Here is a 12,497-nt window from a genome sequence, read left to right on the forward strand (position 1 = left end):
TTGACAAGCTTATGACAGCGTAGTCATTTCATGCAATCAGAGTGCATGAGCAAAGGTTGCTCGACTAATGGCATGGAAAATGTAAACGCTGCTCTCTTGATAAAACAGCGTGCAAGAGATAAGCTTAAACGTGCGGACTTAGCATTTCGCCATTAATTAAACCATTATAATGCGCTCGGCAAAGTACTTCGTACGGTGGTTCTGCATTGCGTTGATTCCATGCTGGCCCTTCTAGTGAGAGAGCACAGGGCAGCGAGAGAGAAATGTTAGCCCCGGCATATGGGGTGCAGCTTTGCTTTGTGACTTGTAGTGAGTTACGCTTAACAGGCTTTTGCGTTTCCGGTTAACCCTGCTTCCTACCCTTTTATCGACCCCAGCGGTACGTCCATTGTCTGTTCCCAGCCGTCCATACTGGGTGCTATCAGCTTTCAGCTTATTAATATGATAGAAGTATATCAAACTGCCAACGCCAGTTTTTGTTCAAGGAATGAATGCATTTGTGTCGAGGGATCACGAACGAAAATTGGCTGCCTTCCGTCGTTTCTGTGGCCTTTTCTCACTGATTCTGGTACCTAATTTTGTTAAGCCCAGTAAAGCGAATCAAATTAAATCAGGTCATATTTCACGACCGAGAGAGAGAGAGAGAGGAAAGGGGAAAGGCAGGGAGGTTAACCAGAGAAAAAAAAGTCCGGTTGGCTACCCTACGCTGGGGAGAAAGGGGAGGGGGAGGTAAAGTGGAAACAAAGTAGAGATAAGGAAAGGAAGGAGCATAGACACACAATCACAATCGGTCACTGTCACCGAACACTGTCATCGCACAGCACACTGACACTTGTAGCAACATTAACATCTGTTCAGGCTACAGTCGCCTGTCCAGTTCTGTCGCCCTCAAGAACCGCAACAGTGCCCTCGTCGCCCTCTGCTGCGATGGCTTATGATGGCGGTATCTGAAAATGAGTTCCTCTGTGAGAGGTCTGTGGTCAAAACGCGCTATCGCGGTTGCAAGTGATTGTCTCTGTAAATTATATCGAGGACAGTCACAAAGAAGGTGTTGAAAAGTCTCTTCGTTACCACAGTCCTCACACAAGGCGTCGTCGGCCCATCCAATTCGGTAAGCGAAAGACTTGGTGAAAGCCACCCCTAGCCATAGGCGACAAAGCAGGGTAGCTTCGCGACGACAGAGCCCAGCTGGAATACAAAGGCGTAGGGAGGAGTCAAGCTGGTGGAGTCGGTAGTTGTGAAAACTTCCAGCGTTCCACAAGGATAACGTGATGTGACGGCTGATCATTCGAAGTTTTCGAGCGGCATCGGTCCTTGATAACGGTATCGGCTCCTCTTCGTCCCCTTGAAGAGCCGACCGAGCAGCGTTATCAGCGTGTTCGTTCCCTATGACTCCGCAGTGACTTGGAAGCCACTGAAATGTCACGTGGTGTCCTTTCTCAGTTAAGGTATGAATGAGTTCTCTAATCTCAAATACCAGTTGTTCGTGTGGTCCGCGCCGCAGGGCCGATAGCAAAGATTGCAGTGCAGCCTTGGAGTCACTGAATATTGACCACCTTCGAGGTTGTTCTTGGTTGACGAGACGAAGTGCAGCGCGAAGGGCTGCAAGTTCCGCGGCCATAGGTGTCGTTGGGTGACATGTCTTGAAGCTGATGGTGGTGGCTTTCGCTGGGAAGACCACGGCTCCAGAGGAACACTGGAGGGTTGCCGATCCATCAGTATAAATATGTACGTGTTCGGCGTACCTCTCGTGCAAAAGAAGCAGAGTTAGTTGTTTAAGAGCTGGTGATGACAGCTCAGATTTTTTCCTGATTCCTGGTACGGTGAGGTGCACTGCGGGTCGAGCCAAACACCATGGAGGAATCGATGGCTTAGTTGCGGGGGTGTAGCCTGATGGGAGGCAGGTGTAATACTCCGAAATCGTAGTACAAAAGGCTGCCTGCGGCCTTTCTGATGGTAGTGTTGCCAGATGGTGGGAACAGGCATGGGCAACGTGCCTAATGTGCACTCTCAACCCTTCTACCGCAATGTGTGTTTGTATAGGTTGGTCCTGAGCAATCGCAATAGTCGCTGCTGTCGATGTGCATTTTGGCAAACCAAGACACACCCTGAGAGCCCGAGCTTGAATAGCCTGTAGAGCACGAAGATTTGTCTGGCAGGTGTTGGTCAGTACGGGCAAACTGTATCTCAAGAAGCTCAGAAAAAGAGCCCTGTACAATTCCAACATTGCATGTACTGACATTCCCCAAGTCTTTCCTCCCAGAAACTTGAAAAGTTGGGAGATTGCTGTCAGACGCTTTTTCAAGTAGGTAACGTGCGGGCTCCATGAGAGATCTCTATCAATGATTATGCCAAGAAATTTGTGAGTCTTCTCATAAGAAATTATCTGGCCATTTATTGATATGGCGTAGGGTGTCATTGGTTTGCGAGTGAACGCCATCAGTGCACATTTGTCTGACGAGATTTCAAGACCTTGGTTGCGGAGGTATAGAGCTGTTAGAGTAGCAGCTTTTTGAAGTCTTGCACGTATCTGAGGACGTGTCACACCTGACGTCCATATACATATGTCGTCGGCGTACATTGATATCTTGATCGCTGCTGGCAGATGATCAACGAGACCAATGAGTGTGAGGTTGAATAGGGTAGGGCTTAGTACACCACCTTGAGGTACACCTCGGTACGTGTAGTGCAGTGCGGTTTTACCATCACCGGTACAGACAAAGAACGATCTCATAAAAAGGTAATGAGAGATCCATTGGAAAACTCGACCACCTAGGCCAACCATCTCAAGAGCATCGAGGATAGCCTTGTGAGATACGTTATCGTATGCCCCCTTGACATCCAAGAAGAGAGCTGCAGATAATCTTTTGCGTGACTTTTGAAGCTGGTCGTACGTAGCGAGATCAACAACACTGTCTATGGAAGAGCGATCTCGACGAAAACCAGCCATGCAATTCGGTAGCATGTTGTAGTGCTCCAGGTACCACTCCAAGCGGGCAAGGATCATCTTTTCCATTATCTTTCCCACACAGCTTGCCAGCGCTATAGGGCGGTATGAGGTGGTTTCAAGTGGGGACTTGCCTTGCTTCAGGAGAGGGACCAAGCGGCTTATCTTCCATTCTTCGGGAACCATGCCATCCTGCCAAGATAAGTTGTAGAGATGTAACAGTTCTCTTCGTGCGCCATCACTCAGGTTGTTCAAGGCGCGGTAGGACATTCCATCTGGTCCCGCGGATGAAGAACGCCTGCATAGAGCAAGAGCCGCTTCTAGTTCCTCCATTATGAATGGAAAATCCATGCGGCCGTCACGTGAAACAGGGATGCGACTGGGGGCTGGAAAGCCTGGACCGGTTGCTTGGCCAGCGATCCTTGCACAAAAGTCTTCTGCAACATCAGCCTCTAGCCGCTCCTGGAAGAGCGCCAGCGCCTTGAATGGGAAGTGTTGTTCAGGGAAGGAACGTAGACCACGTATGGTCACGACCGAAAAGTGTGTTAGTGTATTGACCTTAAATTTCAAAGCATCTGTGCCAACGCTGTCTCTTTTCCTGGTCTAATATGCATAGCACTGTTTTCTCTCTATCAGCAAGTATGTCTGCTCCTTTAATTGCGCCTGCTTATGCTAAACCGACATATTCAGTATAGCAGGTGTCCCAGTTCACGTCAGCCAAACTGTTACATGCAAGAAAAGAAAGGTTTAAAAGACACTCTGCAAGATGCGATTTTAATACCTACAGTATTTGGTCTGGTTGCCAGTCCTCTGCCAACCGAACGTTGACCTCCCATGGAGGCCAACATTGCAGGTTTTTTAGTCGTATATTGCTGTTTTTTAAACATTATTTTTCTTTGAATGGCTTGGTTAACGTTCGCTGGGACACACGGCAGTTATGTTACTGACTGGTGAGTTTCGGTCGCTTTGACCAATAAGGCAAACAAGGGGTCGTAGAGGGAATGCTCACAGAGACCGAGAGATTACGCGAATAACGGTGGCTTGGCTGAAGACACTCTCGCGGGTGCAGAAAACAAGTTTTAGTTTAAACATTGAACAAGAGTATGAGGCCCTCCTTTTTAAAATACAATCCTTAAGCGTCTCAGCGAGATATATTTGCTTCATTAAGCGTGTCCTAATTAAAAAAAAATGCCGGCCAGCCGTCGTTCTGCAGACTAAAATGAAGCTGAACAGGAACGCCGAGCAGGCCTAGTGCAGCCATTTGTTTGCTTGTCTAGTTTACAGAGTCGGAGCAATAGAAGCAATATTTATCGCAGTATTAGGCACATCAAGGCTCACCGTTCTCCGTGAAAATGTCAGGCTTTGCACATAGCCGGCTCATCCCCAAAATAAGTCCCACGGTCACGGTGCAGTGCTAAAGCGAGATGTATGACAGCACAGACTTTGTAACGTGCTTGGTTCAGCCTATGCTCATTTATGGTTGTGCAAGGTCATAGCTGTGCCATATGGCTGTAGCAATTATGCAGAAAGCAAATTTATTTCATGCTACCTTGCGCCTCTATGGTCAATGCTGATGTTTCTTTGAAATTCTTGAAACAAATTTTTATTCTGAGAAATGTCCTGTCGCTTTGCAGCCCTAACAAATCTCTTGCTTGTTAAAGCGACTTTACGTGCAGAGTTAAGGCAAACAGTAATACGCCTCTTCCGTTCTCAAAGGAGGCTATGCTTTAGCGGTAGTTTTTCAAAATGTGACTTCTCTAAGCTATATCTTAACAATGCAGTTCTCTTGTCCAAAGCGAGCTGTCCCTCCAAATGAAAACTAACTAGGCCCTGTAAAATAGCCCTATAAGAAAAACACTAGGATCGTGTTACTCGCCTACCTTCTTTAACCCAGCATTTGCCTTTGTGGCAAGAGTGGCGACAGTGGTTCAAGAATGCTCATGGTTTTCGATCAGCGTGCCTGAAAAGCCGAAGCCTTTTGTGCAACCGGGGACAATTACTTTCAGGATGTTGAGCGTGGAGTGCACAGATGGAACACCGGCTGAACAAACAAAATACCTTACTGGTCTTTTCGAATAGTCGCAGGCACAAAAAAGAATACTCGGTACAATATTTAATTGACTTTACTTTGTTATTCAGTGTGCTAAGAAATGCTCAGCAATGTGGAACATACCTAGTCAACGGGGAAGAGAGCGCGACAGAGTAGCATTTTCTTTTTGTCCATTCATTTCAGGTACATATGCAGCTAAGGTACTGAACATCGCATTTCTGGAGTTTAACCAATCTTTTTATTTATTATTTTGTTTTCGTACTTTCGCTTCGCAGATAGTTTTCGTACTCGTCAACAATACTTCTGGAATGCTGCAACTCGGGTATATTCTTTTGTTGTTGCTGCATCTCTTGTAAACGAAGCCCCTAGCACAGGCCGTTGTTGTATTTGTTTGTTGTGTTTATAGACAGGGAAGGGAGTCACTCATATTGTCCTTTAATATGTAAGAGTGCTGAGAAAGAAGCTGTGGCTTACATTAGCTTGAGTGTTTTAAGATGCATCCGTTCAACGAATATGACGGGATGGGTGGAAACTGAGTAGCATTGCCATGGCACCACTCGAATATTCAGCAGCGCAAGAACATTCGTCATGCCGACTTGCAGAGCTCTACTGCCAATGTTGAACGGATGCATCGGCAAGTGCTGCAACTATCGGCAAAAATGTTCTTGTATAAGAACGTCACCAACGCGAACACTGCCATGGACACGGCCGTTTTGAGCCCTACGCAGGAGTTCCTCTAAGAACTCGTAGTTCAAAAGATTCAGCGCTTGTCGTGAGAAAACCAATCATGTTCGAAGTTCGAAGCTAACTGAACGCATTAAAATGACTTCGCTTAGCCACTTGCTGGCTTTCTCTCAAGCTCACGTGCTTTCCAGGCGGAGTCGACAGATAATTATATGATGAAATGCAGGCCATATGAGAGGTCTCACAGCCGGAACACCTAATTGCGGACGAGAAGGTAATTACAATATGTGTTACGCATTGCTAAGCCTCAACGCATAAAGAACTTCTTGGAGTGCGGGATAAACTCTGCATACTGGAACAACACAAAGCCACTGGAGTAATTAATTGTCGGAAGTCCAGATTGCCTGGGTAATGTTTACCACCTTCAAAAAAGACAGCACTTCATGACAATATAGCTTAGTATATGCGACTGCTGTTGCGTAGGTGGTGATCTAAAGGTTCTAAGTCAAGTGCCTAAAAAGTACAGTGACAAATAAAGTTAGCGTTCTTGTTCAAATTAATGAAAAGCGCCCGTGTTTTTGCTTCCCACGTAAAAGTATTCGTTGCGCAATATAAGCTGACACAGACAGATGAGGCATCCTCTTTCAGAAATTTAAATGAATGAAGATTTATTAGTTGAAAACAGCCTCGCTTCTACGAGTAAGCAAGTGGGATCGCTGCACGACGAAATCAGAAGGTGAAATGTCAGAATGCAGCTCATGCCCATCAAATTCCTGCAATCTCTCGTGGAGAAATTAATTGGCAGGCTTGCAAACAATGCCAGCTTTGCTGTTGAATTGGTCGGTCCTTTTGTATGATGATGATTATTCGCGCACGGCCATTAATCAGCATAGTGTAGTGTGTACCAAACGATGATGCCTGCGTAAGCTTAGGCCTTGGCAATTTTTGCTTAATATCAACATTTTTCAGTAACGCACCTAAAAGAAGAAAGCGTCTTAAGTTGTAAAATTGGTGCTCTGCTACTCTTCGAAAAAGAAGATACGTAGCATCTGGCCGCAAGCAGGGTATAGCTATCATGCACTGAACTTCTCTGTTTGGGTGTGGTGATTTACCTGCAAGCATCGTAAAGAAGCACAAAAGCTCGTTTAACCCATTACGGGTAAAAAAAAAATGATGGGCCGGAGTAGTGATAGTCATAGCACGTTGAGGCAACGTTAAAACCATTGAAGTAATTCTAACATAGAGTTTTGTTCTTAAAGCGCGAACGGCTGAGGAAATATAGCCGTAACAGTAAGCAAGTGTAAGACATATGCTATGGAGATTTCGACACTTATTCATACTCATAAGAGAAAGAGATGTTAAATTTAGTGATGAGTTGGAGGTGTTAGAATGTCCGACAGCAAGCGGTCATATTCAGGAAGTATTTCTTTTGTAGCTACGACCCCGGCAGGTTTGATGTAAAACCCAATTCTGTGTATCCCTCTGGCGACGAGAATTTTGCGCCATCAGGAGGAAACTGCTTCCCTTTCGGTCACTGCATTCGTTGACGGCACAATGCGAAGGCTGCCCTTCATGCTTCAGCTGTCGCCTGCAATTTTCTTTGCCATCTTCTTTTGCTAGCCTAGTCGACAAACACAGGGTCAAGAGATCCCCTCTGTAATCGTTGCCAGCGCCTGGTGTTGCACCAGAAAGCGTTACCCTCTACTATGATACTCGACTACGCTGTTGGCCAAGATTATTTCCCCACTTTTCTTCTCTGAGAGATGCTGTGCCTACGGATCTGCCTATTGTCCACGTGAATTGAGCAAGCTGAACCAACCGGCACAAAATACCGCTTTGTAGAGGGACTCCAGGTTGACGGTGCCTACTATATATTTTACGTCTCGTTCTTACAGGATAGGAATGTGACCGGGTTTCTTTATCATTTCCTTCTCTTGAATTCAACGTGTGTCACACGGCCAAATTAATTATAATTTTATCCTCGTTTGACCACGTGAGATAGTTCTTCTTTGTCGCTGTGGAAGCAGTTCGAAGGAAGATTCTATGGCAACGCCGGTATGTATTTTTTTTTTGGGGGGGGCGAGGGGAGTATCTTAGAGGCCAGACATACCACTCAGGTTTATGACCGAATGAGTTATGTCAGCAACCACAGTGTGTCCTGCTTGGAGCCACTTTAGGCTGTTTTGAATAATGACGCAGCGGAGTTAGCAGCAACTCCCAAGTGCACATCCGACGAATTGCAGCAGTGCTCCGGGCAGGGAAACACTTGCACCCGTTTAACGGGTGGGTTTCTGGGGGTGGTCGGATTCGAGCCAGCCACCTCCCAAATCCAAGGCAGGCGCCCTAACCACTAGGCCATGACTTCGGTTTCTCTTGAACTGAAGTTGTACTTGTTTGAAGAAGTTTACTCGTATCTGAATATTTTCCCTTGCTATTATGCAACTTATATTGATTTTCGTTCATCAGAGAAAAAAACGCTGTTTAAGGTGGCGCATAAATAGCGAAAGTTCATCCACGCGCAAAGCAGGGAGGACGAGTTCACAAAAAGTCGACTAAGATAAAAGCAGCATATCCACTCTTTAATTATGCTACACTCCCTTATCTCCACTGATGTGCACTTACCGTAAAGGATTACTGCTTGAGAAACATGACCCACGGAACAGAAAGCTGCCCTTGTTCAATACCTTCAGATTAAAAAACAAAAGAAAACCACGCTGCCGTTGAGTGCGTGGAGCACCTGAGGTACAAAGGAAAGGGCACTTGAATATCGGTGTTCTGGCTTCCGTTATATGCGTTCGAGAACTGCGGATTCAAAGAGAAGCAGTCGGTAATGTAATGGGACTGCTCAGGCGTATCCGGGGTCAAGAATTATTGTTGTTTATACTCCTGTAATTCTGCTTCTCCTATTCCCTGTGACATTAAATAAAGACACTGTTAACAATATGAAAACAATTGGCACGTAATTAACTCCTGCAACCTTCGAAAAAAAGTTGGAGGTCCTTTAGCACGCTTGCAAATTGCGTATTTAAGAAACTCTGTCATTTTGTGTTGCATCGCTTATCTTTAACCTCTCCGGCAATCAATTGCCTACCAACTGTGTGTTCCTCACACTGTATTTGCCACAACAGTGCTTATTTAATTTCGTTTATATCAATTGGGGGCCACCAGCTTAGTATCTGCGAAGCCAAGTTCTATACGTCTGTGCTCTTCTCTTATTGTATCCTGCGTGCGGTCTTGCTGCGGAATTGTTCGATTAATAAATAAACGTGATTGCAGACGATCTTTAATTATTGTAATATCAATTATATGAACGCCCCATGTGCATTTCTGCCGTCCCCGTCCACGTCGCCGTGATGTTTCGTATAAAGTCCTACACTCTTAGGCAAAGCTACACCCTTTGGCTTGCCCCTTCTGCCACACAACAATAATCGTTATCTGCCTTGATGCGTTTCCTTTCTTTAACGCTGCGAGTCCGGTAGTTTCCAGTAACGAACGGCGCGCGTTATCAGCATAGAACAGTTTACACCCTTTGGAGTGCCCCTTCTGATAACGTGCGTGCCGTTCGTTAATGGAAAGTTCCGGGCTCGCAGCGTTAAAGAAAGGAAACGCATCAAGGCAGATAACGATTATTGTTGTGTGGCAGAAGGGGCAAGCCAAAGGGTGTAACTTTGCCTAAGAGTGTAGGGTGATAACACTGTCGCCGCGCGCCTTCCACTGTATGTTCGGGTTAAAGCGTGCTGGGGGAGCCGACGATCGCTACTAAATCTTGCCCGCGCGAAAGGGAGGAGAGCGGGGAGGAAACGTGCTGTCTTCCGTAGCGCGCGAGGCGCCCACTTTTGGGGACGATGGAGAGAGAGGTACAGGGTGGCGTTCTACTCCGGCTGCAACTGCGTATGTGGCGGCTGCACGCGCTCGCGCGGGGTCAGATCTTGAGATGGATCTGCGTTGCGGGCACGGTCTAGGTGCGTTGATGGCTCAGCTTTGTGCATGCTGTGAGTTATCGGCGTTCCGTTTGCGTTGAAGCTGTAGACAGCACGAAGATCACTTCGCTCGTTGCTGCTGCCGTGCTTGCTCATACCAGTGTTTCGACAGCGACTGTTTGCGGTTATTGAATGAGATGTGTTCATGTTTGCTGCGCGCGCTGCAACCATGGTCGGTAATATAGTTAGCAAGCGATTGTTTAGAATTTGATATGGCCGATAAAAGTACTATCCTTGTTTCGTGTGACTGTCTGCTAACTTGCTATCACAATCGATGCTTCACCTTTCTGGTGAAACTATGACTTTTTGTAGAGCGAGAGAGAGAGAGATTCATTATGCAGAAAAGAGGTGAGGCGTGCATACAGAGCACAAGAGTAGAGAAGTGGGCAAGCGTTGTCCACTTCTCTACTCTTGTGTCCTGTCTGCACGCCTCAGCTCTTTTTTTGCATAATAAATCCTTACCAACTAGCTCAGCTTTCTGTCGTTCTGAGAGAGAGAGAGACGTACAAAGACAGTCATTGAGTCAAAGCCGCTCGTGCAAACCAGACGTTATCAGAAAGCACAAAAGTGCCTTCACTACCTTCAGAACCGATGATCGATGGGGACTGTGCTCTAGTATACTGTCAAGCTTAATCCACCGTAATGCCCCTTAATCCACTTTAATCTAACTTAACCCACTTTAGTCACCTTATTCCACTTCAATCTACTTTACTACCTTAGACCACGTTAACCTACCTTAATTCCATTTTGAGAGTGGGTCAGGCCAGCCTTTTAGGTGAACAGCCACGGCGTCCGTCCGATGACGTGGCTGTTCACTGTGGGATTGTGCAGTGTGAGCCGCACTAGGTCAAGCCAACACCACTTAGATAGCACAAGGCTTGTTCGCTCCAATCCACGACGTCGTGCTACTGTGCCCGACTGCCACATAATCTAATGGGGACGCTTCCAAGTAAGCCATGGTGATTTTGGCGTCACCGCTTTCCCCACGCTGCCATGGCAATGGAAATTTTGGGCCAGGTAGCACGAGGTCGTGGATTGGAGGGAACAGGCCTTGTTCTTCTAGGTGGTGCTGGTCAAACGCCGGGAACGTGATGTCATCACTTGGTCACGGGGGTTTCTTTGCCATCGGATGATAACGCCGGACACTCGCCAGATTTCTCGCTTCATTGGGCCTAGAAGGATTTCGCCTTACAGAATGCTTGCTTCTATGTCAAGTGTTTGAGGCCGACTGAAGGGTGTATTTTGCGGCAGCGCAAAAAAAAAAAGAGAGACGACTATACATAGGTCGCATGTGAATGACACTGTGGAATTATGGGATACGACGTTGCCACTGCCGGGAACATTGCATTAGCCGACACTGTTGACATTTTCACCAGGTTGAGCTCTGCAGCAACCGTCGGGTGCCCCTTCGATGCCATCGCAGTGGCAATTTGTTGAATATTTGGCGGCCGAACTACTACTAAAGGCAAATCAAATGAGAAAGGAGTGGGCGCATCGAATGCATTGTTTGCATAACATTGTAAAGATCCTATGCTAGTGCGCAAAGGTGGTGTCCGAGAAGCGGTCTCTCGCCTTCTGTTAAATTACTTACAGGACACGGATTTGGCTTCCACGTGGTGAACTGAGGAGTGCACATTTGTAATTGGGAGGTCTGTGTCGGATTACGTGATTTAATTATTTTAAGTGTCGCTACGGTGGAGCAATTGCCGGCAGCAACTGCAAGGCTAATCCCACCAGTAGCCTACAACAACTCAACTCAACTCAACTCAACTCAACTCAAGCGGAGAGGCTTGCGCTAAGCTGCAGAGATGACGTGAAAATACTGAACAGTGTGCGTGTGCGTGAACCTCATTTCATGACGGTCATTCTATGTGTCCAATGGACCATATATGTGCACAGTGTGCCACCGCGGAGTTTATAAGTGCTGACTGCCTCACGCAGAGGCGGATTTAGGTCTGAAGATGGTCCATCTTGTTGTATATAGGGAACCATTATTGCACCTTGCTTTTCAGGGAAATCACCTACGCTCGGCTGAGAACCAAGCTGTTTAGCTTGCCAAGGATCTAGGAAACGACCTGTGACGGCAGATACTGCATGCATAGTTCAAGTGCCGTGAATTGTTTGCGGCGTAGAACGGTATTGTTTCTTCTACGAGTGCCACATCACGAAAATCTTGCGAAGTTGCCATGTTGTTGGCCGGCACAAAGCTGGCAATAATTCTGTTCTCAGTAATTATTGCAGGCAGCTGTTGAGCTCATGTTGGTGCTAATCGCAAGTGATTAAAGAAACAAAATAGTGATGAATAAAAATCCGACACTTCGCTAGTCGACACAGATGCAGTAGAGGTGCTTTTTGTAAACAATGCATCCGCTCTCAGAGACATCAAGGTGTGGTCCACTATGACAATTAAAGACCGTCTACTATTCAAAAATGTTATTTCGTTCACGCCTGTGTGTTCAGGTACTTATGGTTATTTAGACCACCTCTATACTTGATCATCGCGACACGATATGCGAACGAACGCATTCAGCTTACCTGGCTAAGTCCAGCATGCCTTGCCGGCAACTGCTTTGCACTCGGGTTCTATACCGACCTGCTTTGTGAAGTAATTGTGTAAACCAAGAGTGTTTTCCACCGTCATCCGTTGTAGCGAAAGGTAACTGGTTGACGCGGCAAAATCATTTTAATGCCAACATGCGTGATAGCTAGCAGGAGGCTCGCATTACCTGTGGCTTTCGAAGCAACTGGGATTTGCTACGTATCAGAGCTACGGCAGAGCTTAAAAAGCTGGTGCATAGCCTTTGTGTTGTTTTTTTCTTCTTTCGTCCAAGTCAAA

Source organism: Dermacentor albipictus, chromosome 5, assembly GCF_038994185.2.
Source record: "Dermacentor albipictus isolate Rhodes 1998 colony chromosome 5, USDA_Dalb.pri_finalv2, whole genome shotgun sequence".
Classification (NCBI taxonomy): Eukaryota; Metazoa; Arthropoda; class Arachnida; order Ixodida; family Ixodidae; genus Dermacentor; species Dermacentor albipictus.